The 25,918-nt window shown below is 41.2% G+C and overlaps 1 long non-coding RNA gene across 5 annotated transcripts in view; it reads right to left on the bottom strand.

Moving 5' to 3' along the window:
* Positions 1-1,606: 1,606 nt before the first annotated feature.
* The window catches only part of LOC135498832 (uncharacterized), a 399,598-nt gene continuing 375,286 nt past the window's right edge, over positions 1,607-25,918 (bottom strand). Inside the window, exons 1-5 of one of the 5 annotated variants that reach the window (XR_010449151.1) lie at positions 3,439-3,617; positions 2,621-2,775; positions 2,278-2,353; positions 2,000-2,070; positions 1,607-1,779 (exon numbers count right to left, since the gene is read on the bottom strand). This is a non-coding gene — a long non-coding RNA (uncharacterized LOC135498832). Of the gene's footprint in view, positions 2,071-2,277; positions 2,354-2,620; positions 3,003-3,438; positions 3,618-25,918 lie in introns of those variants that run through there. The other 4 variants (XR_010449148.1, XR_010449152.1, XR_010449150.1 and 1 more) reach the window with 4 other exon arrangements.

Genomic DNA, 25,918 nt, shown 5'->3' with positions numbered 1-25,918 from the left:
TGTAAAAAGTTACATTTTACATAAGATGAAAGTACAATGACCATAAGCATGATGAACTAAATAACTGGTGTGACATTGTTGTGGATTTGGTGGTGTGCAGCTGGAGGAGTGGACAATGTCACAACCAGGGTTCCTACATTATATACAGTGGAACCTCCGTTAGTAGACACCTCTCTATTAAAGACAACCTTTCCAATAAGGACACTAGTTTTGGTTCCAAATTGGTTGTTTCCATTCAATTTTGACTTCTCTAATCAGTCTTTGGGTGTTCCGAATGCTTGACACATTTCGAACATGTTTTGGTTGGAAACAACCCTACAGTCTTAACACTTATGGCTGAATGAATGACAGTGCATTTTCGTGAAAGGCTGCGACACTATTCGTCACCAACATGTTTGATGGGTGGTGCCATCTGCACAAAGGACGATGAATTAAATAACTGATGTGACATTGTCGCTGCATTTGCAGGTGTCCACATCGAGGAGTAGATGATGTCACTACATGTACCAGGGTTTGTACTTTCATATACAGTGGACCTACTTTTTGTGGACACCTTTCTATTGAGGACAACCTCTTTAATAAGGACAGTAGTTTTTGGTTCCAAATTGGTTGTTTCCATTCAACTCGACTTCTCAGTTTAGGACACCTCTCTGTTAAAACAGCACTTTTCAGTCCCTGGGGCATTTCTGGAAATTTCATGCTATAGAACAATTGGTTCAGCTAAGTGACAAGAACAGTACTATAAGACGGTTTTAAAAAGTTGAAAATTATTTATTTAAATGACATATGAATGGTTCAGCAGTAATTGGCAGTGTGCATTATGTAATCAAATATGATTTACATAATATAACATTTTTGTGACAAATAGTACAGATGATGGATAAATCGATACAGTGGATAGCTGTTAGAATATGCAATACATGCAATAGCATTTGTTTTTATTGAGATTTTGCGAGAACCAAGTGGTATTTTGACAAGATAATAGAAAGCCAATAACACTACAAGAACATGACTTCAATACATTGACATTGTAGTACTTGGGAAACTAAAAATATTCAAAGATGGGTATCTTGAGTTAAAGTACAAGATGTATGAATGAAGGAGGCACTCTGGTAAGAAATGGTGTCGCTAATGAAAGATTAGAACAGTCCGTATCAACCTGCCAAGCTCAGAGCGACATGCGCCTGGTTTTGCTGTGACGGGTCACATATACAAAGTTTACATAAAACAAGATTTGTATGTTTATTTAGGAGGAGTACAAAAGTTGTATATAAAATGCCGACTTCATTATGATTTATAGGACACAAAATTTGACATGACAGCATTTTATAAAATATGAATAATCTATAATGAGAATAGTTTTGTAGCACCAATGATTTGAAAATACTGAATTTATTTATTGCATGAATAGAACACAAAAAACAGGATGATTACATGATTGTCACATGCGTGAAATATATTGTCATGGATGGGCATTGGGAACAAAAAGAATTGCTGTTATCAGCTGCATTGGTAGCGATTGCTTTAGCTGATTTTCAGAAACTGACAGGAATGAGAATGTTGATATAGTGTTGAAAAAATATTTTTATAACATACATGTACATTGCATTCAAATAACACTAAGAAGTAGACGAGTACTAATTTCGCACACTTGAAAATATTTGGACATTGACTGTCACTGGTAGTGGTAGTAGAGTAATTACATGCCACCAGCAGCACTAATTCAGACAGTTTTCGCTGTGCTTCAGTAACTGACTGGAATGACTAAGTTTGATTGTGCTGAAATGATACATAATAACGTACATTGCATAAACAAAATGATTACAAGATTTGTACTGTCTTGAAATATATGGACAGGGACAGTCACTGGAAGTTTGACATGCCATCAGTTGCACTGCTCCCGACAGTTTTCACTGTGCTTCAGTAACTGACTGGAATGACTAAGTTTGATTGTTCTGTATTTGCCTCCATTTGGATTTTGTGAACAAAAGTTACTAACCTTGTGTAATTGAAGTGTCGAATTCGCCTTGGTCGAAATGATAATACAGTAAATAAATCTATTGAATGTTGCTGAAAAGAAAACATTTACTACGTTAGAAGCCATGTACATGATAACACCACCACCACCATTATCAATATCATCACAAGTCAACTGGGGAATATGTGTGATATTTGTTCAAAACTTGCGTATATGGTATTTGCAGGTCTATTGTATTGTAACATATTTTTCACTTTCAAAATTAACTTTTTTACTAGAAATTATGAATCAATACTAACCGTAAGAAGCGTATGAAATTACAGAAGGCCTTCGTCGAAAAATGTAATGTACTTGTACTCATTCGTGTCATTAAACCTGAAAGCAGCACAGCATAACAGTGAAATTACCGTGACATCAATGGATGTCAAACTAACGTAGTGACGTAAATTTGAATTCGAAGTGCACAAATTCACAATTAAGGTTTCGAACACATTGAGAACTGAAAAACTTCATACAAATGCTTTCACACCAATGATAATTGATATGATTGTGGCGCTCCTGATGAGGTATCGCCCTCTGCTAAGCAGCTTTGGTCGTAACTAGGGTAAATGTTTTTTTCAAGTGATATGAGCGATGCAATACCTTAGTTTCCACCAGCGCCACGTAGCAGTCAATGAAGTTGTGCTGGTACTCCATTAACGTCATGCTTCAAATTTGAAGAAATTAATATTACCTTCATCAAGTACGTAATAATATTACACCAGGCCTTTGTCGAAAATGTAGATCTCGAAGTCTAACTGTAATGAAAGAAAACATCAATGTGACAATATGGTCTACTATGTATGAGGGGGAGAACGGGTATTTTCGGGACACTGGGATGGGCCGAAAATAACTGTCGGGATTCGGGATAGACACCCTTATTTTAGCGGGATTCGAGACAAGCCGTGTTTTGCGTCACGATTCGGCTAAAATTGCGTATTGGGAAACGGGATAAGCCTTTTTTCCTAACGGGACGTCGAGACAGTTACCCCCCCCCCCCTTCCCACCCTCATGACATGTAGCATTGTTTGTAGGCCTATTGTTACTCACAATCTATTTTTTTGTAATTGATACTGGTAGTATCAATGTGAAATATGCCACACGTTGGGAGCATGCAAGGCCTAGTACAATACACCATCATCACAATCAAATATTTCAATAATACACTGTCAACGAGAATGAATGTTCAACCATCAATCACGTGCATTGTAGTAGTGTACATCCCCCATCCCATGACGGCTTGCGCCCCGCTGACACGACGAGCACATGGCTGAGCCAATCCATCGCCTATACACTACTTTACAAAAATCGACACCTACTGAAACTTTCACTAATTATTCTCGGAAATGTACTTTATCGTTACATCAATAAATGCACATTCGAATTTCAAAACTACCACTTATTTTTGCCGTGAAACTGACCTGAGTTATCGAAACACCGTCACTGCGAAAAGAGGAAGAAGCAGGTCCGCATTTATCGAAATATTGCTAAATATAATTGTCAAAATGTCGACCAAATTACCAATTAAATCACAATAAACTTATCAAATGTTCACTCATGCCTTTGGGTGAAAAAATACTGATTTTTCAATCATTCTCAATTTTACAAATCACCAATCACAAAAAGAAATAATGATGCAATTACCCAAAATAGATGAGATTTGACCACTGGTATAATTCCGCCATCTTGGATATCGGCATCGTCACCACCACTTCAAATTCTAAAGTCTTATTCAGGCCTAATATGTGTCACCTGCTGTGGTAAATGGCTTGTTTTATCAATAAATAACAAAATATGATCTTTGTAAATAAAATCGGAGATCTTCTGGTGTGTTTTTATGTGAATTTATTACGAACTATCAATGCAGCGCAGGGCAGCCATCGTGTTCTCATGCGTAGTGGCGATGCGATAGCCATCCGCGGCACTGCTTTTCAAGATGGTGGCAATTGCCCAGTGCTAGAGGCGTTGTAAGGAAAATTGAGAGCAGGCCCCTAATGAATGAACTCTCAACGATATCGATATATTTTCGTAATTCCAGCACAACTGTTCACCAATGAACGTCCACCGACAATCCCACTTAACGAACATTAATATCAATTCATATCATGTATCTTAAGACGCTTTTATTTCATTTTAAAAAGAGTTATCGAGTGAACGATGACCTCCTACCGTACCCTCGAAATAAACAGCCAAAATGACCACAAAAACACCTTTTTAGAAAAAAACAGCGATTTTTACGAAATAAATGTCATCAGAGACGAAACTAGACACTAATTTAGCTAGGTATGCACAGTAATAGTACCTGAAGTGATCGATTTCAAGGAGAAAATACACTGAAAACAACTTTTCAGGAACAGAAATAAGATCACATTGTGAATAATATTACATTTCAACTTTGCCCGCTCCATGGGTAAATGCTTGGATTTTAATGCGATTGAGACTTGACGTTCTTGCAAGCGGCAGTACACAGTGCTGCACTCTGAAAGTGAGTCGTACAACTATTGATGAAAGCGGTTTATTTGGACTTTCCCACACATATATCACGCACACATCTAGTCAGTTATTCTTGTTGGGCGTGTCTTCCCAAGCTCTCTGTAGCATCGACTTGTTATGCTAAAAAGAGGAAATGAAATCTACAAAACAGTACTTCCCTGGGGTATTGGTCTCTTACTGTCACTGTCACTGTGCGCAACAAGGTGTACTTTGACTTGCTTGCGAACTGTGTTACGCCTAGACTCGCGCAGTACGTTTTTTTGGGATTGTGTGTGCTTTATTTCAAAATGCCGCTTAATTTCAAATCGTTCAGAGCAACCTTTTCTGCAACCTTCACAGTGGTGCTTCGGACCATTTTTTGGTCAGGTACACATATACTCCTGTGTATCTGCAATGACTGCTTTCTAGCCCTGCCTAAACTTTCCTATATTCTTGGACCATACGTTCGCCAGCTAATTTCCTCTGCTCTCGTAGCTCCATCGCTTTTACAGTTCCATTATCACCCGCCACCGATAATGATAATTGTTTGAGGCGAGAAATATCGAGGTCATCACCACAAAATGTATTTAGAATGATCGTGTGAAATAATAGTAAAGTGCCAGTATGTAACGCGCCCGTTCATATGACTTACTAGTAACTACTTTGACGATAGATAGTAGCAACGACCTCCACTGTAAACCATTCGAAAAAGCCGTATATCAATAAAGAATGCCTTTTCTTTCGAATCTAAGTACTTTCTGTCTTCCTCTCCTATGGGCATGATTGGAACAGAATAGTGAGCATCTTAGATATCGACAGTTGCCATGTATAGCAACCCTTGCCTTTATTACGATAGCAGTCTTTTAAGACACCATCTTAAGTGATGGTACTCAACGAATTTGTTGAGCCTTTACAGATATAGTATGGTACGTGAAGTGCCATATTTTTTGGGCCGTGAAAATATTGTCAAACCAGTGTCTTAAGATTTGCGTACGTTTTCGCTCACTTCCTCACATTAATAACTTTTACTAGGTCTATTTTACCAAATGGCCGACACAAGTGGATGACGGAGCAAACCGTCCTGATCGAGGTGTCGTAAGTAAAAAGCAATTACTGTAAAATCTGACTTAAGAATCACTTCTGGGTATCAGGATGTCCAACCCACTTTGGCAAGGTGGGTTGGTTAGTCTTTTGTATATGCATGGTTTCTCCAATCATTGTTCAAGACCCAGTGTTACCGGGGTTAATGGGATGAGAGGCGGTACTGCCTGAAAGACACAACCGGAGTTCGCATTTAAGTACGGCGCAAAACGCCAAAGTTCCGAAGAACGGGAATTTATTAGCAGACGAACAAAGATAAATATCAAATTACAATTTGATATAAATTGGTAACCATGGCAACCCCGGTTGCCACAACATCTTAGACCAAACATCGTCTTTATACATTCCTGAAGTACATCAGTATTTAACTACTGCCTCCCTAATGAAACAGCTAAAAACCACACAAACAACCGGGGAAGGATTTACTCAACTGCACGGGGTCTTGGTCCATAAAACCCACAGCAGTTGCTTATAATAGTAATCCCCCCTAAAACTAATGATAAACTCAGCTCTAGACGTTGAACATAACCCTAAACATGACTTCAGTAAGCCTAAATAAAAGCGTCAGTAACACGTGACCCAATCTCAACGACAACGGATTAATACCTGCTGCGCGCCCTGCTGCGCGCCCTCTATTGACCAAACTGACTAACTACGACGTGACCAGTTTTGGCCCCATCGGCCCGCATTCAACCCGACTATACGGCTCAACAACAAGACATTCTGCACTCTAAATACACTTTACTAAACCTACGGGCTATTGTTACCAACTACAACACCCATTACTATATCGTTAAAGAGCCAAAACATTCTTATGAAGCCAAAAACCTGGCTCGACCTTTGCGCTCTGACGGTACTCTGAATTCTGCGCGCGCTGCGCACTCGACGCCCAACAAAATCATCGAAAACTCTCTTAAAACACTTGAAACACTTGGCTCGTCGTGATACACATATTCTAGGGGTCTTTAGGCATAGAATACAGGTAATACCAAGGTACATACCTGAAAGACACAACGGGAGTTCGCATTTAAGTACGGAGCAAAACACCAAAGTTCCGAAGAACGGGAATTTATTAGCATACGAACGCGATCGAATCCCGCGCGCGATTCCCCTGCGCATGCGCGAACCCGGCGGCGCGCCCGGCTCCTGCTGCCATCTACCGTTTCCCGAACGAACTGACGAAACATGTGAATTTGAAAAGGGCCTCTTCTGTTAACTCCGTTACACAAGCATAAACAGATTTAGGTTTAGTTTATTGACTTGACTGGGCCTTGGATGGGCATGATCATGTAGGCCTAATTGTTATTACTTTTCATAAAAGGAGTTTGTGTCATACCAGAATTGACCAGTTTTATATAACGGGTGTCACAAAAGAAAAATTTATTGTATTTAGTGCTTTATGAAAGCTGTTTTTCATCTAAGGATTTGTTGGGTGTTGAAAGTTTAGGCCTATGAAATGCTTGGTTTAGCAGACTTCGTTTTCTCACACCTTCTATTCTGCAAGATGAATCCCAAATGCCAGAAAAGGCTCGTGTCGGAGAAAATCAAGTACTTACGCGACTTCGAAGAAGCTTTGGTAAATGGTGTTGTCACCTCATTGAAAGAATTTGCGGAATCTTATAAGATTATACGCCAAATAGACGCCTTGGAAAATGAGAAGTTGCCGGAGAATGTGAAGTACACGTCTTAACAAACAGGGTGGATGAGGAAGGAAACCCTATACTTGACCACTGGGTTCCTGAGGTTCTGCAACCAGGAATTACTTCTTGATAGTTGACCATTTTCGACCCCACGAACAGGACAGAACATTTTGGATGCGGATTACTGAGATGTGGGGAATTCTGCAGTTGGTTCCAGTGGGCTGCACATACCTGCGGCAGCCGTTAGACCTTACGGTGATGAAGTCGTTTAAGTCTAACGCGCGGAAGGCATGGAAGGCATGAAAGGCATGTAAAACAGCAAATACTGATGAGCAGGGCGGATGCTGAATGATTGGACTTTCAGATGTGATACGCGTTGTAAATGTTGCATGTGAGGCTGGTGTAGTCCACAGGTCATCATCATTGGATTTGAAGCGGCATTTCGTCCTGGTCATGTTGATGCTGGGCCACTTCCAGTCGTCGATGGAGATATAATACTGAAGAGGATGGCAGAGAATTCCGATATCTTCACGCGGACGAAGTGGAAGTTTAGCATGATCAGAATGTTATGAACCTTCAAAACTGTGGCTAACAGCTAACTTTAATCTTCCCCGATCTGTGTTGGATTCCTATAGAACAACCCTACAGACTCGTGGACCCACCATTTTAGACATCCAAGAAAGGGGTGTCTATAAACCGAAGACCAAAGACCGAAGACCGAAGATCGAAGATGGAAGACCCCCCCAAAACTATAAAACGAAGATCCCCCCAACTATAAAAGGAAGACCCTGATGTCAACTATAAAACGAAGATCCCCCAACTATAAAAGGAAGACCCTAATGTCAACTATAAAACGAAGATCCCCCCATCTATAAAAGGAAGACCCTAATGTCAACTATAAAACGAAGATCCCCCCAACTATAAAAGGAAGACCCTGATGTCAACTATAAAACGAAGATCCCCCCAACTATAAAAGGAAGACCCTAATGTCAACTATAAAACGAAGATCCCCCCATCTATAAAAGGAAGACCCTGATGGTTTTCATTCTCATGTTCAGTTACTGCACAGTTTGTTTTCATTTTCGGTCCATGCTACATTAATGATTTGAGAAAGTAAGTGTACCGGGTACTACACCAGTCGTGTCTAGCCTTAGCAGCTTAGTGGCACAGTTTACATAAGGCGGGGAGCCCCGTACCTGTTACCATGCAGCCGTGCTCCAATATGACCTAGTTTCTCACTGTACTCATCATCATGGATCTCATTTTTTTCGGGGTATGATTCATGTGGTACAAGTGCACTGCGCGTATAGTCTGTAGGCTTGTGGTATTCGACTCGATGACTCGACGACGCGATGACTCGATGACGCGATCAAGTTGGAATCTTTTTAAAGAATATCACTGCCTGGCCTGTAATTTATACATAGAATCATAAGTGGAGGAAAATAAAAAAGAACCCGATCATTACCAACCCCTTTCCAGCTGTTTTCACCGTATCTAATCCGACCATTTTTCGTTTCCTACAAGTTCGCATTTTTGATAAAACTATGCGCCATGTTGCTATGCAAGCTTACCGTCAACACAGCTAAATACACCTAAATATAGCTGGTTCAGATCAACCTCCTACCCAGGTTCTTTACGAGCAGAAATTCCAATGTTAAAATGACACGCGAGTTCCTGGAGACAAGGTTGGCTCTGGATATCCGTTCAGCACGGCAATATTAAATGTCCTACACCTTTCAGAAATGGGGCGCTGAGTGTCCGAAATAGTGATGTCATAAGGGGAAACTAGGCCTGTGGTGGAGGGACAAAGGAGATAGTCATGGTTGACCAACACACTTGAATGCCTTTAATGACGGACAAGGGGGAAGAGGGACTGAGTGACTGAGTCTAAAAAACTGCACATATGCGAAATTCCGATTGTTGACAGACTACCACATGACATCTGACATTGGCCACTAGAAGCTTGTTTGTCAATTAAATCTCCGGTCATTTTGCATGCTATGAAACTTCCGCGAGTCCTTTAAATATCAAAATCAATCGCGGGGACCAATCTTCAGTGGCCATGGCTGGGGGGGGGGGCACATCCTTCTACATACCGTAACTGGGTATGGGAAGGCCGAGCTAAAACCTCTGCTGTTGCAGCGGTAGCCCGGAGACCAGGATCATGGGATTCCGTATTTTAGCAAAATCCATAGCAACGATCGCGTCATCGAGCCATCGCGTCGTCGAGTCATCGAGTCGAATACCACAAGCCTAGTCGGCATAGTATGTTTGCTTCTATTCTACCGTGTCTATAGGAAATATTTGCTTCTCTGTAACAAGTGTAATGGTAAACATTAGTGTACCGGTAGCAAGTTTTTCAAAAGTTGTAGATATGAACTTGGATGACAGTAACTCATGGACGAAATTTCGGCATCTTTTCCTGTTTTGGCAACCTTAGACTAATGGCTACTAAGTATTTCTAGCGATGAGACAACATATATAACAGTATAATAATCTTCACGTGATCTTTATGTATTTCTCAGGGTCACTGCTTAGTCTCTCTCAGGGTTGCTGAGGTAAAAGTCGTCTATTTTTTATCAAGTCCAGCTATTTTTTTTGTCAAGTCCAGCATAATTGATGGATATCTCATGGCAAATGGTCATCTGACAAGTTTGACCATTTCCTAATGAAAAAATACCAGTACCAAGGTGAGCACTATCTTGGTTCATGAAAAAAATTGATCTCCGTACGGTCTCTTCCAGTCACAGGTAATCATATCAATCGAATACACTTATAAGAACTAGTCCATTAATGTAAATTTAATACATGTGTGCATAAAATTAATGAGAAGCCTCCACTTCTGTACTCAATCATTCAGATATGATTTTACTGCTGATTTCTTGTTGTTGAGTGAATAAAGTTTGATCATCATGTTTTACACAAACAAGTTGTTTTCTGTTTTGAAAAAACTGACAATTCCTTGGAGTGAGCCAAGTGATAATTACATGTGTCGGCTCCATGGAATCCTGGAGGTACATGTATACAAAAAGTGATTTACCTCCATAATGGAATTTACAGATAAGAGAAAAAAAAAGTTTTCAAGACTTGGGAGACCTTCGGAACCCCTGCCAGATTGCCAGAACACTTGTTTTCTCCGAGCAGCGCATCGACCCATAGCTACCCCCCCCCCCCCCCAACAGTTTCAATGTTTCCCTGCTCTGGGTGACTTGGTAATTTAGAATCTCGTCCCCAGGGGTTAGGCTCCACCATCATGGGTCGAGACTGGCAGGTCGGTCGCCAACTCCTAAATGCAGTGTTAGGAAAATCCGGAATTTACCTGAATGATCTGATCTCCTATGTCACTACGCCGCACTCAGGCTAGCTTGCTTGTTGAAATACAGATGCTCAGTCACGTGTTATGACGTGCAAGTCTGCAGTAACTGAACTTGAGGGTCTAAAACCACCAGGGTCTTCCTTTTATAGATGGGGGGATCTTCGTTTTATAGTTGACATTAGGGTCTTCCTTTTCTAGTTGGGGGGATCTTCGTTTTATAGTTGACATTAGGGTCTTCCTTTTATAGATTGGGGGATCTTCGTTTTATAGTTGACATTAGGGTCTTCCTTTTATAGTTGGGGGGATCTTCGTTTATAGTTGACATCAGGGTCTTCCTTTTATAGTTGGGGGGATCTTCGTTTTATAGTTGACATTAGGGTCTTCCTTTTATAGTTGGGGGGATCTTCGTTTTATAGTTGACATCAGGGTCTTCCTTTTATAGTTGGGGGGATCTTCGTTTTATAGTTGACATTAGGGTCTTCCTTTTATAGATGGGGGGATCTTCGTTTTATAGTTGACATCAGGGTCTTCCTTTTATAGTTGGGGGATCTTCGTTTTATAGTTGACATTAGGGTCTTCCTTTTATAGATGGGGGGATCTTCGTTTTATAGTTGACATCAGGGTCTTCCTTTTATAGTTGGGGGGATCTTCGTTTTATAGTTGACATTAGGGTCTTCCTTTTCTAGTTGGGGGGATCTTCGTTTTATAGTTGACATTAGGGTCTTCCTTTTATAGTTGGGGGATCTTCGTTTTATAGTTGACATCAGGGTCTTCCTTTTATAGTTGGGGGGATCTTCGTTTTATAGTTGACATCAGGGTCTTCCTTTTATAGTTGGGGGATCTTCGTTTTATAGTTTTGGGGGGGTCTTCCATCTTCGATCTTCGGTCTTCGGTCTTTGGTCTTCGGTTTATAGACACCCCCAAGAAAGTGATGTGTAATTAGCAAAACCCAATTCAGTGAAAAATAAATCAAAATTGGTCTTCGAAGTTTTTTTTTATTTGGACAACCTGTACAAGTTTTTGTACGCGACCTTGAAATTCAGAAATGATCAGAGCTGGTTTTCTCTTCTCAATAATTTCACAATAGGCCTACTTCCAATGTCACATTACTGGTGTCAGTTCTATAAAGTTCAAAGCCAATAACCACTGGGCCTATTTGCGTTGGTAAACCAATCAGAAAGCAGATAGTACATGTATTACAGATTATTGATGTGCAGCCATGTCACCGTCATAGTAATGAAGTGGGCTATTCTACAGAAGTGATGTCTTAAAGCTGAACTGCATGCACAAAACCAGAGCGTCCCATGCGGCAATAGTAAGAAATTTAAACGATCGAAAGGTCCTTCTGAATACGGCCTGAAACATGATAGACCTCCAATGCTTCGATGCGCTTGATTTCACAAACCAGCAAGCCACAGGACGATGCGGACAGTCTCGGAGAATTATGGAACAGAAAAAAACCCGGGACCCGGGAACTCGGGCTCAGAATACGAACGCTCTAACCGTCTGAGTTAGGGAGGCTTTCTTGTGAACTGCTGCCAGCAAATATATCTTATATGAATGGCGATTATGCTTTATTTTTGAGAGATGAACCAGAAATGTTCTCAAGTACATAGAAGAAGATACCAAGACAAAGGTGAACATTGCTAGGAGAAAACGTAGACTCCGCATACATTATCACGCACAGCAAAGAAAAAAATACTTTCTTCCTGCAGTTGCCCAGTGGAAGCCGCTCAAAGATGTTGAACTAAGATTACACACAAATGTTTGCACATTCTATAAAGCCGTATAAAACGCCAGGCATTTCAAATAGCCCAGTGGTCTTGAGGATAAAATAAAACCAGAGGTCTCGAGTTCGAGTCCCGATGAGAGGACCTTTTTATTTTTTCCTTCCAGAATTTTCTGCGAAGGTCCGCATCGTCCCACGGCTTGCTGGTTTGTGAAATCAAGCGCATCGAAGCATTGGCGGTCTATCATGTTTCAGGCCGTATTCAGAAGGGCCTTTCGGTCGTTTGAATTTCTTACTATTGCCGCATAGGGTGCTCTGGTTTTGTGCATGCAGTTCAGCTTTAAGTCCGATTTTACAGTATATCATGCTCTTTTGCTCTTTCAATCTCTAGGGTATTTGGATTCTTTGTAGCACTGAACCATTCTATCCATCACCAAATAGCAGGGCATGGGACCGTCTCCCCATGGGCAAGCTGACATCGGGCCAACAGTATCTATGGGGGGGGGGGGGATATAAAGACATGGAGAATTGCTGTAGGCCTAAACATTCAGTCCCCTGTGGTCTGTCTTTGGTATGATTATCCTCTCTTTGACTATCACTCTTGGACTATCTTTGCATAGACATCTTGGAATTTTAGGATGCTCCCCCATCAAATAAACTGTCTGGCCTGTGGAAGTAATAAGAGCAACTCCAGATGCAGTCAGGACGATTGATAGTGCCACGATACGAATCCTGGCACCAGTTGCTTTCAATATACTCGATATTTCAAACGCCTGGTGAAATCCACACCCTTTAGACAGATTGAAGCGGTATAAAAAAAGTATCCAATCCAAGCGTAGCTCTGTATTAAAGCGAATTCGCACGAGCAACACAATGCATTTCTTGATGCATCATCAAGTCAAACGTGACTTTCTGAGTGTTAGCCAATTGTGAGCCCTATTGTCAACATGCTCATCATTTAATAGTCCTTAGAGTAACTGATCTGGGCCAGACCTTTGAACAGGAAATAAGAAGGCACATTTTTACCTCCCGGGAAATAGTAAATAGCAGGCTGAATCGCTAGTCGTGCGAAATCCGCTTTTAAGCTTGAATTGCCGAATCGCACGTTCCCGCTGCAAGTTTATGTTATTTCGTACTAAAGACATAAAAACACTACAACAAATCTAGAATGTTTGGTACCGTGAAATCGATGTGGATTAAAGGATCAAAACATCAGGAACTTCTTAGATTTTATTAAGACCTGTCTAATTGTAATATATCGCAAATCTGAACATAAACTACACAAGGTGTGTAAAGTAATCGGAACAGCAACCCTTCCCAGAGGATTGTACTGCTTTTTCTCAGGGTTTTGTATACGACATAGGAGTAAAAAAGCCTGATCTCAGGATGAAGGATACGCATGGTCACAACAAACAATGAAATCAAGTCATGATGTCCTTTTATATAAAGACTCTGGTTTTGTTAAGTAGGCAAAGTCTTTCACCAGGCGATCTGCTAATGGTGAAGGAGTGGGATCGAGAGAAGTGGTTGATTTGTCTTATATTTTGGATTAAATTCAGCAGCGATTTATTTATTTGGATCGTGACAAGCAGTTGCGGGCATTTAAACTTACGATGTGGCTGTCCCCACCTCTAACCAAGGCCTTGGATGATTAGCTCCACAGGTTCACAACATCTTTGAAATATTGGTATAAGTTGACTTACCCAATGATCTTTTGACCCAGGAGAAAGTAAAACCAAACCAGGTACATCATTTTTGACCCTGGTAGAAACAGTACGACCTCACCAGGTAAAAAACGGCTGAGTCCTCACAAGGTAAAAACATGAGACCCTGGTGAAGAAAACTAAGACCCTTTAATGAGCTTTGACCATTTGCTGATTTGTCGTGTGAAGGCAAGTCATGGTTGACATCAGGAATATTTACTCCAAAGTATGAAAGATAAGCTAAACAACGTGTCGCCGCATGAACGATGCGGAGGAAGTGCCTTTTTTGCCGGCAAGTATAATTTCATTGTAAATGGGACATGCCTTTTTGAAGTGCTCGACACGTATCTGGATATTTTTGTACCAATGCAATGCCAAGAGAAATTACTGGCACAGTGGTCAGAACCTATAGTCATAATCGGCTGGTCCAGGTTTTTACTCTTGATACATGTTAAAGGAAACACTTGGATACTTCGTCTCAGTGTCCTTGTGGAAGAACCCTCCCCATGACTGTGCCTATCAACTTTCTGCCACCCTAAGTATAAATCAGTACCAGAAGGCATCGGTGTTTGAGTATTTTCGTTTCTTGGACTTTCCCCTCATTGTTAGGGAGCGCTGATGATAGATCGACACGTTTCTTCTATATTCCCTCTATTGAAAAGTCATGTATTGTATGGAAACACTGAAATATGGGGAGCAACCACTAGTAAATGTCATATGGGCAAAACTGATCCTGAGTCACTTTGAAAGGCAATCACGACAAAAAGTGATGGATGCCATTATGCTACAACTTGACAGATGGCTTCGTGTACACGTCTCTGGAGTCAGTTTCTGTTATTGAGCAACGATCGAGGCATTGTTGGCGCCAAAACAAAATATCTATCAAAGTCGACCAAGGGCATTAACCAACTTCTTCGTACATTATGCATTACAACATTTATATAAAGATGAATCTGAGTGGAAAGGTTCCGCCTCGGCCAATGTGATGTACATTTGGCTTTGTATTTGAGGGGAAGAGTTAAAGCAATAGTCTGCATCATGGACTCGCCCACAGTTCCTGCGGCGACTCACCTTCATATTGTTTTTCGGTAATTGTTTTGAAATGTATGGACGTTGTGGATACTTAGCAACAAATTACAAGTATATGAATCCCCTGAAATAATCCGGGATGTCAATAGCAGAAGACTTATTCGTGAAAGTCGGTTACCATGCGGATAAACAGGGTGACTCACTGCAAGGCATAAGCAATATTATAAGGCAATTGTTCTGGCGATCAACGAATTGACAAGATGACGATAAGAACTATGCCAGAGGTTAATTACTTTATGAAGAGGACTGTATATTTATATGGTACAAGCTATCATAAGATACCTACAATTCACTATAGCTGTAAATGCTTCAGCCTAGAGCCAGCGGCTCCGTACTAGTTTTACACACGATTGCGGTGTCTCTTCTCCGGCATCTACAACAGGCTATCCTCCGTCTCGTGTTTGATTGCAGACTTCGGTCTTCCAGCCCGGAACGTCAGTAGAAGGGCGTAGTAGATTATATATATATATCAAATTATCTTCCCACCAAGGGGAATATATCAATACAAGTTTTTTCCGCTAAGGGATATATACTAAAATGCTTCTCACAACTCAAAGCGTGCTACAACACAAACAGTCTGTAACATTGACTCAGGCTGACTGAAGCAATCTGACCGCTAGCTAGGACTATATAAATGACTTCGACTCAACCGGTTCTGCCCAGATGGCAACAGACTAGTCCTAACTAGCCGGCAGGTCGTAACAATAAACTAGCCAGTAAATTAAGAATACTATACCGCCACGGGTATTCTATAAACGGGGAGGGACGTCAACAGCAAGGCCTCGTCCTTCTCGATCTCTGCAGGGCGGATTCGTCCAAATCGTCAACACGGCTTCTGGCGTAAGCGGAGAGACAGTGATGGAATCACACCCACTGGCTTCTAACTATATAACTATCAAACAGTCACCTGAATTCAACATACACAGATTAAAACGTGGGTTAACACAACATCTTTTTAGTCCCAAAATACAACTGGGTTTTATATAATGGTTTTCCAGAAATCCGTTCGCACGGTCTATAATTATTAAAGTCTATATAACAGGTTCGAGTATGTCCAATAACACCAATGGACTAAAATACTAAACGATAACGATTCATTCTAACCGAGAATCAACAACATTACAGCCCATTCATCGAAAATAGGCCTAAAAGAGTGGAGTGGAAAGTTGCTCAGGTCGACCTGATCTACGCGAGCCTATTCGAAGCACCTGGTCCGCAAAGACCAGAATGCACCTTCAAACATTAATACACCCCCCTTTTAGACCCCTTCTCAAACTATAGAAAACCATGTCAATTAAATGCACAGATAGCTATACATTAGCGAGAGGAAGACACAAACTGGTGATACGTTTACAAACACAGCACGATACACACGGTCAGTGCATCGGCCGTATACAAATGTACGTAAAGCGTGAAAGGCTTCACACCGGTAAAATTATGGCATTTTCCATTCTATCGGTAAAGTACGGCGTGAATCAATCATAAAACGTTACCACCATTTCAACGCTGCTTCCACCATTTCAACCATCTCGCTACGAACTTCTGGGCGTTGTCATCTATAGAATAGTACAGAACCGGCGGCGATCCTCACTCAATCGCGGACGGAGTCGAAGTGCTGTCTTGAACACACATGCCCATGGGTGTTACCTAAGTCTCGCCAACATCTCGCAAAATCTCGGTAAACAATTTTTTGGCGCGGAAATAATAATACAATAACGGGGTCAAACCGGGTCAAGGGAGAAGTCAGCTGATCGCAATAACAAACGATCACTGATCGTCACAACAGCAATCACCGAGTTCGCCTAAATCTGCAACCGTGTCTGGCGAGATATTACCGTACGCATTAAAGGATTTGGCGGCTTGTTATTGCAGGGGTGGTGTGGGGTGGGGGGGGGGGGGGGGGGGGGGGTTCACTCGGGTCCAGTCGAGATCAAAAACGGAATAGCGTGATAGTTCAGTCAGATTTTGAATATTTCGATGTATGTACTATTTAATGATTGGAACTGATATAATTGCAGTGTGGAAGGTGAATTGGCAATGGTAGCAGCCGAGTTGGCTAAATTGTAAACTCGAACTGTGATTAAAATAGCAAAAATACATTCGGAACCTACCTTCTAAATTGCCCCTCGCACGACTATGGCTGGCCACGGCATAAATCGGAATTGTGGTGCACCATAAATCGACCAATCAAAACCTCGGATCTCGTGAATTATGCCTTGGCATGAATAGGAATTCTGGACGGAAGTGTCATTTATGGAGGACGGAAGTAAATCGGAATTGTGTTGCACCATAAGTCAACCAATCAAAACCTCGGATCTCGTGAATTATGCCGCGGCATATATAGGAATTGTGGCCGGAAGTACGATTTATGCCGCACCATAAATAAAACGATTGCCACCTTCTGATTGGTCTAATTATGCCACGCCACAATTCCTATTTATAACGTGGCATATTTTTGAATTCTGCCGCGGCATAATTCACGAGATCCGATGTTTTGATTGGTTGATTTATTGGGCACCACAATTTCTATTTATGCCGTGGCATAATTCTGAATTTTATCCACTCGCGCCAGCCATACATGACAGATCAGATTAGTTTTCTTACCAGCACAGGTTGGGTCTTTGTATTACCTGGTTTCAGTTTATCTACCGAGTTGGTTCTTATTATTTATTTAGGTCTTGTATTTTTTGAACACTCGTCTTATAATAAGTAAATTGATATACAAGGGTTTAATGTAGTGTTTTCCTTCCATTTCGATATTTCTAAACCTAACATCTCGTGCATTTTTCTTTCAGGATAAAGTGGTAAGTAATCGCCAGGAATAACCTAGATGGAGGCCTCGTCGTCATCAACTTTTGTTAACAGTCGTTAGATTGTCAGGGCAGGCGGTAGCAATCACCATCATCGATGTGATGAGAACAACTGATGAAATATGGATAATGATACGCTCACTTGAAAATTCAGTAAAAGATTGCAAATATAAATTGTAATTTGATTGACAAAAATTGATTATTCATATAAATGCAGCAATCAACAATAATCTGTAAGAAGTATCTTCTGGCACCTAATTCGGTATAAAAGCATGATATGGTATTCCAAATACATGTACAAGTAAAATAGTGCACCTTTAAAGTCATTGATAAATACATTCCTTCATATTATATAGCAACACACGTTACATCCCCCGCATTTTTTCTTTCAGGACAAATTGGTAAGCAATCGCCGTGAATCACATTGATGGAGACCTCATCATTACTCTTTGATTACGGTCGGTCGATTTTCATTGTTGTTAAATTTAACGTTGTTGCAATTACCCAGTGCTTACAACAAGTGCCAATGGACCTGTTCACTAGATAGACCTATAAAACATGTCAGATCATAGCAACGGTTATCCGATTGAAAATTAAATGAACAACATAAAAAATGCTGTTTACACCCTGCGCAAGCCAAAGTTTACCCATGGGAAAAGGTTGAGTTCACCATTTTACCTTACAGAATTATTTTTCTGTACCGCTAATTTATCTACACCTGATCGATCAAGCGCATCATGAGGTTCGCTGTAATCTAATACATTAAAATTGCGAACACGATGGGTTTTTTCGAATTGTGAGGAAAACAATGGCGAGCATTATACTGTGAAGGAAATTCGTGGTAAGTTACAACCATACCAGGCGAAAGCAACTCATTAGGTAGGCCTTTTAACTAGTCAATTTTATAGCCGCTCTTGGTTTTTATACCTCATCAGTTTCAAGGACCTTTTTTTGTCTAGAAGAGCTAGATTGATAACGGGTGCTGTGCCGGTCAAAATCGACATATTATATCGTTGTATTTTAAGTAATCTCCTCTATTGGGCTATCAAACACGCACATTAAAAGTATACTCCATTGACAGTAGCCTCAATCCGCATTTTACTCGAAATCAAGCTTTTGAAAAGAAATCAGGCACTCAGTTGAATTTTTGCGGTACTTAACGCGACGTGTCTCCCATTCTGCTGTTCCGAGCTGGGACCGCTGTAAAGCGGAGGTCATAAAAGTCACTCAGAATATGCGGAGTGCGAAATCCTGCACATCCGGGTCCTGAATGGTCATTTTTAATGGCGCGAAGAATAATGATTACATCTTATTGAATTGTGTCACACGCAATATTTTTTTTAATTACACCTTTGATATATCTGTTAAAATAGCTTTCGATACAGCTGTCAGCGCGGTGGCTTTGCCATTGTTTGCCGGACATGCCGGATAGAGACTCTTTTACCACATTGTGAGACATTTGTAATGAGGCCGGGAATGTAAATGTATCCTCCTCTCAAACACAAGAACGTGCGCACAGTAGGTGGAAGTCGTCAGTTGGTACCAGGAAGATTAATTAATTTACTAGTCGTCGGGGCAGATATGGGACTTGGCAGTGCAAAAAGCCGGTTTTGGACTTACCATATCATGACCCCATATCCTCATGATATTGACCTGCCCATTGATATATATTAAATCTTCCATTTCCAGGGCAAAAGGTGGCCATGCAACTATCTACGGATGCAGTGAAGTAGAAGGTTACCGCAGAAAAAGCATTCACTAAAAATCTACGAATTTATTCGCTGAGACTGGCAGTCGGATCAAAATATGCTCGACTTATTACTCTGTAGAATCATGAAACATCAAGTGAAATAGATTAAATTGACCGAAGTGAATAACTAATTTACGTCTCGTTGTCATGTTTGCTTTCTTGCAATCCTCAATGCTAGATTAGTACTTGTGTTTGATTATCGTGTTTATGTTCATGACTTGTGAACAGATTACTTGGGATCACTTCACAAGAGAACGGAATGTATGCTTGACTTCAGGATAGTCACAACCAACAATGAAGACTCTGGGTCCTATTTCACAGCATGCATTAGAATGCACTGTCGACAAAAGTCACAACCAGATTGGAATACTCGAAGACTAGAGTCCCGACCAGAATGTTCTGAAAAGTGAAACAAGCGAAGGTAACTATGAGGACCAGTTGTATGTCCTCAGAGATTGTGCAGTTTTCATCGTGGTCGTCGTGGGACGTGCATAAAATTTTGATCATCTATGTTTAAGCAGATTATTAAGAAATGCACCCCGGATATATCATCTGATCAACCTTAAAGTTAGAGTGGAGAGTCCCATCGTTCCACTGTTGGGAGACTACACTAAAAAAGAAGAAAAATATCAGAGGAGTCTCGAAAGCCACGTCTCATCATGAACTTGAGTGAGCAGAAGATCTTCAGAGACTGGTGCACGCTATGACATTTTGACTTTGAGTCATCATTGTTGGCTGTAACTGTCCTGCGCAGCATTACTCTGTTGCAGCATTTAAATTAAAAGTACTTCACAACAGTAGAAAAATTGTACATTGCATAGAAAAAAGTTTACATTTCATCAATTACTTTTGGTGTCGACATGCCTGTTCATGTTTCTTCGCAACTCGAACATTTGTTTTAAAAGATGATTTATTGATCTAGTTTGTGAGCCAGGATCCGTGTGGCGCAACCAACATGACCAATAATATTAATGATCCCATCCAGCAGATGAGACTAATTTAGTTATTGTTTGCTCTTTATCAGCAAAATGATGGCAACTGCTGTCGAATCAGCACATTAAACAGAGTAGGTATTACACAAATATTGTCGGGAAAGCCAAATACATATCCATCTATACGAATATTATTAAGGTATTCGCATGTTCTTAGTTCTGAGACTTGGCTCATAAAGTTACCATGTAACGAGTGCATGCGGAGGCAGTAAAATATCAGTCTATCCGGCAGTAGTAGTAGTATATGGTTGATCCCAAACCAAAACGGCAATTTTTGTTTTAGGAATCAACCATAAAATCCACCAAAACGGCCCTAAAATCCAAAACCAAAACGGCACTAACGCTGCCTCAAACCATCGGTTGATTCCGCAACCAAATACGGCCCTAACTCCTGCCGCATACCCGCCAAAATACATTCATTTGATACGTACTACGAAACAATATAGTTCCGGCATGGGCATGACGTATCCGTATTGAAATGACGTACCAACGTAATACGGATATGTTACAGATACGTCTTAGTTTTTAGTTCCGGCAGTGCCACCTTTCCGTGTAAAACGCCGTCAGTCCACGGCCTCCGCGTCATTTCGAAGCATTTGCAAATCCTTCTTTTCTTCACCGAATTGACAAATTTTACAAATCCAAACACATCAAATGTGATCTACACAACCTGTAAAACCATATTACTGATTTGAAACAGTTAAATATATCACAATTAAGCCGAAAAACCAATACGTACAGCGACTCCGTGTGAAATGCGATCCAAACGTAAATACCTATTCGTCTGCCGTGTGCGTAATGAGAAGACGGCACAAATTGATGACGTCATACGCAAATTCGTTACGGATACGTCATACGGGCGGGAAATTTGAACTTGCCGGAACTATCTCATAAAACATCAGAGAAATAATCGTCACCGCCAATGTTGTTTACATCATCGTCAAACTATTTGTTACTTTGTGAAAACTCTGGTCGTCAGTTCATCGATTATAACAATTCAGGCGCGTTCAAGCCATCTCTGTCTTCGTCCCATCAACTCTTCTGTTACGGTATGTAGAAAAAGACACACGTTTCCTCCATGTCCGTATCAACCCAGCCCGGGCATATCATCCATCAGTACATTGAATGATGTATTTGTTGCTGCCATCATGTTTGGCGTCTTCTGCTCGTCAACGTACTACCGCAAAGAGCATTCTTTATTTTTGGTCGCAATTGTAGTTTCCGTAGGCTAATATTTGAATGCCATCGTCGCAGATAAATCTTTTCGTGCCAAAATTTGACAGACCTCGTTTTCCTTCGGCTATAGTATAAAGGTCTAGTTTTTGCAATCGTATGCTAAAGTATCTTTTTTTCAGGTTTTGGTGTTCGAAAAAGCTGCTTTGTAATCGACAAAGTGCATATTGCTTAGGACACTTCGCGGAATGCCTTTAGCGTTTCTTGTTTCATTTCTACTATCTACGGTTGTCTCACCTTGATTTAGCAAGTGTTTGAAAGCATACATTTTTGTTCGAAGTCCAACAAATGCAACAATTGGCTTGTCGGGATACTCCCTTTTAAACGTACCCCGTAACTTTTTATCTCTGGGTAGTTGGAAAGGTAAAAGTATTTTCGATTGGCCCAGATGTTCTCATTTACAATGTGATTTTACTGACGTATGTTAACGAATCAGTGTCGGTCACCAGCAGTTGACAGTTATTTCCATAAATTGGTCGAATGAAACCATAATGAAATTTGTAAGTGTGTAATTTGCTGAGTTCAAGGCAGGTGAAACCTACGGCTATTGGTTTATCAAGCACAACTGTATCTGGTTTCAGTTGTACCCCGACTAAAATGAGCGATCTTACAGCGATTCGAAAACCTGCGTAGGGAATGGAGATAACTTCAGCATAGTAACCCGGCGGGCAATCGATGTAAATGCCTGTGCGAACATTGAGCAAGATGCTATCAGGCCTAAAAGGACCATCCTCCATGAAAATAGTCATACACTTCTGCACTAAAAATATTATAGCCCAAAGAGCAAAGCTCGGACAACCGTGCCTTCTGCGTAAGTCAAAGACAGGCTACGCTTTGCTCTGCGCATGCATTGCTAACGCTTAAGACAGACTCATCATCATCGTCCGTAGTCGTGGTTGTATCATCGTCAACATAATCAACAAGGTTAGCAGGAACAGTTGTAGTTGGCAGTCTGAGACCAGCGGCGGTATCTTTTGCATTTTTCAAGCTTATCGCCATCTGCTTCGTTGACGGCATCGCTTCTCGTGCCAATCGTGTTAAAGTTGATGCCGACGTAATGAAGAATGAGGCCCGCCAACAAATGTCGACCCCACTCTACTGGGCCCGCTGTTAGCAGTTTTCTCACTGCTGTTGCTCGACAAAACGTTGTGCTGTGAATAGTCAACTGGCAATAGTAGAAGAAACCAACGAGGTAAATATAATAGAGGTTATTCGATACGGTTTGACTGTAGGTCAAACAAAGAGCTTTCCCAAACCATAATTTAATGGAACATCATGCAGCAGCACTATGCATGCACAAGTTACTTACTCTGCGGGTAGTAGACCTGTTGGCAGAGCATGATAGGTTTCAATTAAATCATAGAGACCATAGTGTTCCCTCGGCCCGATATCAGCATTTTTCACGCAGTTAACATATCGGTCCGCCTCTCCGACTAAGGCTGCTATCTTTTCTTCTGCCAGGAAAAATGGAACTTCCAAGTGCAACTCTTATGCCGCCTGGTTTTTGCACAGCCTTTAGCATCACGCAGTGTCCGTCGTCGTCCGTCGTCGTCGTTAGACATGGGTGGCACGTTTCGTAACCACTCAACGCTACTCAGAGACACGCTACTCAGAGACCGAATAGCGGCCTCATATGATACACGGTTTTGCCACCAGGGGGCCAGAGGTAAAAAATGGAAATATTGTGTTTTCCCCCTTATTACCGGTCCGAAAAATTTGAAAAAAATATGGTAGGTACTTCTACCAATGGGACATCACATATCCTCCGGGTTTTTGATTTGACGTACTTTTGAAGGTCACAGAGGTCAAAGTTTGTCGGCAGCAACGCCGCTAGTCGGTGGTGGTACGTTTTGTAACCGCTCAAGCTTTTGAACTCTATTTTGGTACACATGTACCCCTAGGTGACCGCTACTTAGAGACCGAATCGCGGTCTCATATGATACACGGTTTTGCCACCAGGGGCCAGAGGTCAAAAATGGAAAAATTGTGTTTCTCCCTTATCACCGGTCCCAAAAATTTGAAAAAAGTATGGTAGGTACTTCTGTTACAGTTGGCTACTTTATCATGAATTTCATATGTATATTGGTAAACTACGTATTGTGTACAGTAGGCGTAACTTCCGTTTAAAACAGTCTAGGCTGACCGTGTGGATGTAATAACTCTCAATGCCGGATTTACTGTCCAGACAGGGATTTTAGGGCTTCATTAAGTTATTAAATTCGGTTGTTAAATAGCCGTAAATTGTGGTCGTGTAAAAGGGCACTTATCACCGTTTATAAAATTCCTGAGAAGCCTTTCTCAGTAGTAGCCTAAAACATAAGGCGACTTAAAGTCTCGTCGTAAGGGTATAACATTCCTTTGGTCAGGTTTTGGCTCCAAATGTGATTATTTGGGAATTTAATGACTAAGCCATAGGAGTCCATGACGAGCAAATGGGTGCAAGTCGTTAAAGGGACCATTTTGAGTTACATTTAACATGTTTTATGCAATTATTCCCTGTCTGGTAGGTCAATGATTGGCGGGTTTGACAGTTCTTGAAGCAAGTCAAGTATGATAACTTTATTTTGTGATTGTTGTTTATTAAACAGTTTGGGTTTCGTAACTGTTTCATAACTGCTAGACTATATAATGTCGCTCTGTGATCATCTTTGAGGGTTCCGGAATAGCAAGCGAAAAGGCTACATCATTGGTTTGGACCCCCAGCTATAGGAACCTATTCTGCTGCTCCAGCTCATTAACACGTCTGTATCAACCATCTTGTATGAACTCTGCCTTGTCAACTACATGTACATCTCGAACGGACGTCGAATTAATTGGTAACTTTATATAATCTTACTCTGTATGGATTTATATACTCTGCATGGAATTACACACACAACTGCTGACTCATTGTACTTCCATCGTCTTTGAGGATAGCAAGATCTACGGCCTATAACGTTTCTGCTGCAACCAGGATGCTGCAACTGGGACTCCGCAATACTTCTACCAATGGGACATCACATATCCTCCGGGTTTTTGATTTGACCTACTTTTGAAGGTCACAGAGGTCAAAGTTTGTCAGCAGCAACACCGTTAGTCGGTGGTTGCACGTTTCGTAACCACTTTAGCCAGATATCTCAAACTTGGTACAAATGTACCCCTGGGTGACCCCTACTCAGAGACCGAATCTTGGCGTAATACAATTCACAGTTTGGCCAATAGGAGGCCAACACCACCTGCCTCCGATCATACCAGCCGACTGAAACATATGTCATTCTTGGTGACTTCAACATGAATTCAATAGGGTAGTTGTAAAACAAGAAACACAGAAACGAAACAGAAACGCAGAAACGAAAATCAAACGGGTTTTCATAAAAGTTGGAATCAAGCGGCACGCCGATACTTTCCTTGCCCAATCCGTTGTTATTGTCGTTTAAAAGTAAAATCTCAGGTTGGTGGGTTGCGGCCAGCCGGAATGCAATAGAGTTGTTGAGGGGATTCATGGAGCAACTTGGGGGGGGGGGGGGGGGGGGGGCGGCACGATATGGGTGAAGTCTTTTGAGGTGGTGGTGTAGTACTTTGGTAGGTTCGATTCGATTCCTACAGCATGTTATTTTAAATGAAGGTGCAGTGCAACATCTTGCCTTGTAGTGTTCAATTTACATGAAGTACCAGGATCATCCTACAAATCCCGTCTGATGCAGCACTAAATGCAAGGTACGGTACCAGTACATGGGTGAATCATTTCGACGTTATGTGAGACGTGAGAGACCAATTTTGGCGACTAGAATAGAGTAAAGTGGGAGGGGGGGGGGGCGGGCGGGCACTAGACTTGGACTTGGAGTAACTCAATCTTGCCTGCCCAGCTGCTGCCTTTAAATAGTCCCTTTAAATATCTGTTTATGTTAATGAGGTTGCAGTAGGGAAGTTCAGCCTAGTGTTGTGCACAGGCCATGGAATGTACAAAAGAACAGGACTCGCTATTCGAAGGACTATTTTCTATTTACGCCGTGTAGTACATACATGTAGTGTATTGGGGAGGTCAGTGTAAATAGAAAATAGTCCTTCGAATAGAGAGTCATGTTCT

This window comes from Lineus longissimus, chromosome 14 (genome assembly GCF_910592395.1).
Source record: "Lineus longissimus chromosome 14, tnLinLong1.2, whole genome shotgun sequence".
Classification (NCBI taxonomy): domain Eukaryota; kingdom Metazoa; phylum Nemertea; class Pilidiophora; order Heteronemertea; family Lineidae; genus Lineus; species Lineus longissimus.
The sequence above is the reverse complement of the archived record's forward strand: the minus strand, read 5'-3'. Positions and strand labels throughout refer to the sequence as shown.